General features: G+C 39.4%; 1 protein-coding gene across 1 annotated transcript in view; it reads right to left on the bottom strand.

Annotated features, from left to right (window-relative positions):
* LOC101845616 overlaps positions 1–834 on the bottom strand; it is a 12911-nt gene extending 12077 nt beyond the window's left edge. Inside the window, exon 1 of the mRNA XM_005095978.3 lies at positions 704–834. The gene's annotated coding sequence lies outside the window, so the exon portion shown is untranslated. The remainder of the gene's footprint in view (positions 1–703) is intronic.
* Between the last annotated feature and the right edge of the window lie 1834 nt (positions 835–2668).

Below are 2668 nucleotides of genomic sequence, written 5' to 3'. Positions count from 1 at the left end.
AATTTGAATATTTTAACTTTTTAGCATTTTAAAGTAAATTAGCCAGTCGTGAAGTGAACTTGCGCAGAGGTGAACAACTTGTGTTTCGCGCGCTCATATGACCTTAGCAGTTGCGAGCGCCGTAAAACCTTATACCATACATACATGCCCCTCCTTAATATATGCGGATATCAATTAAAAGGTTGATTTAGGCTCCTTACTAAAGTTTATAGCAAGACCCAATGAAAGGAGAACTTTACAATATTATTATACAAAGTGGATTAAGCAAGTTTTGGCGTGGCTAATCAGCCCGTCTGGATCTATCAAAAAAGCAATATAATGAGTTCAGATAATTTTCATCTTTGTAACAACGCGTGTGACATCTGAAGGGGTAAATACTACAAGCGAACTTGGCTAATACAGGACTAGTGGCGATATAATAAAACTGGACCCTTTTTGTTTCTTTGTCTTGTTTTCAGAAAACATACCATGTAATACTCGAGACACGTCATCCCAGAGAGTAAACCAAAATGCATAATTTGTTCACGGTTTTACTTTTCACCTCTAAAGCAGCGAGTGTTCCATACACCTTTAAACGATTACAGCGTTGCCATTTCAGAGGGCCGTATACAGAGAGACAGAAACCGGAGAAAAATTAGTTATGAAAATGAAAAGTACAAGTTTCCTAGAATATTGTTTTCGTAATAAACTTGTTGATACTTACGTTTTCTCCAGCTGTTGCTGTCTCCTGACGTTGGCTTTTCCGAGGGGAAAACAAGCGAGTAATTGAGCCAAACTTCGTCCGACGTCTTTATAACAGGCTTGGGGGGCTGTGCGAGGAGAGCGACAGAGTTAAGGGGAAATACTGTTAAGCGTAAAAGAATAACCCCTCCCAGTTTTTTTTAGGACAATAATCATTGTTGTAAACATGCATCGTTCATAAACATCCGTTTTGTTTTGGGATTTTCTTACTCAGGATTCTCGGAAATACGTTTCGTTTGGATAAATTCAAGTTCAGAGAAAAATGTGTCAGCAACCTCTAGAAACCAGCTGTATTTTGTATCTGTGCATTGTACATAAACTTCAATTGCATCCCAGTTCGCCTCTCCCTAGTCTTACTTATATCGCACAGTAATATATGTGTCACGGCGTGGTGGTATCAGGCACTTGTCAACTTGTGGCATGTGGAGTTGTTGGTATCATCTTAAAGCTTGTTCAGTTGTCTTGCCATTGGTAAAGAAAATACTCATCTAGATCTATCTTGAATAGAAGTCAAGACATTTGAGATTGAAGAAGGTGGGGTCGCCTGGTTTCAAAGGTAAAATTTTGCGAGAAATGGGCCGCCAAAGTTTGGTTATTTCCTTAGCTTGACATTCCGTGAAAACTGAAAACTTACATTCTTTGTGCCTTTAACCAACGTTTTTCCAGTAAAAATCCACCCAGAGGTGTTTTCTTAATTGGACACCAATGGGGTTCAGCCAAAACAACCAAATATTTGATAAAAATTGCCAAACTAGGAGAAAAATGTCAGTTTCATCAATTTCCTTATTTTGACGAGCGTCAGATTTCATCACGCTGCCTCACTTATCTTCTTTTTAAGCAGCAAAGCACATAAAACATCCCCATCAAGAAGAGGTATTCGCTTAGCACAGTCGCTGTTCCCGAACGAAATTTTTCCCCTCTTTTTGAAAATACAGTCGCTGTTCTCCGGTCCTCGGCCTACTTCAACGGCATCTGTGATGAGGCAGTTATGTGCTTTGCTGTCGGAGTGGGGAGAATTTTTAATGAGTATCTCAGTCTCTCTGCTAGGATGATGAAGCCCGCCTCCTAAATCATCGACATTGTGTCGATGGAAGGTATGATAACACCTGCTTAAAAAAGAAACGAGGTCCAATTTCTTAAGTACCTCACGTTGTTTAAAAATAAATGGAGTTTTTTTTAATGTAAGAAAAAAAGAAAACACGCAGTATATAAATACTAAAAGTGCAATGATAGTCGGCAACATCACTGCACCATTTCCGCAACAAACATGAGTGTCTTACCATTGTGGAGGGGAAACAGAACAAGTCACAACATTACGTAAGCGACGGGCAGGAATGAACAAATCAGTGGTCAGCTTTTGTTCGACCATCGGACGCTTTAACTCTTAAACGGGGTGCCCACTACGGATGGGATCGCCCGATCGGGCCGATCGCACGACTCGGTCGCCTCAAAAACACGTGTTTATTTTTAGTTTCAGGCAATCGAGTCGGGCGATCCGACCGATCCAGCTGTTGTAGTGGGCACCCCGTATTACAAGTCAAATGTTTTTTCCATGCTTTGGTGAAGTAGCAAGTTTAGTTGAAAAATACGCCCCTTAGCATTTTTCAGCGTCGAAGATACAGGCTTTATACTACTATGCTGTGTTACCCATCGAAGTGTCCAGAAAAAATGAAATCTTTAAAAAGGTAATTGGGGTAAAGGCAAGCAGATACTTAAACAATTTGAGGAAGACAAGAAAAAGCAATAATGCAGCGTCTAGTCAATATAGAGGTGACGACTTCTAAGAGTGAACCCCCTGAAGCAATAATAATAATAATAGTGATGATGATGATAATAATTATAATCATCATCATCATCATCATCATCATCATCATCATCATCATCATCATCATCATCATCATCATCATCATAATAATAATAATAATAA

This window comes from Aplysia californica, unplaced genomic scaffold, assembly GCF_000002075.1.
Source record: "Aplysia californica isolate F4 #8 unplaced genomic scaffold, AplCal3.0 scaffold00118, whole genome shotgun sequence".
Lineage (NCBI taxonomy): Eukaryota > Metazoa > Mollusca > Gastropoda > Aplysiida > Aplysiidae > Aplysia > Aplysia californica.
Note: the sequence above shows the minus strand (reverse complement) of the source record. Positions and strands in the feature narration are given on the sequence as shown.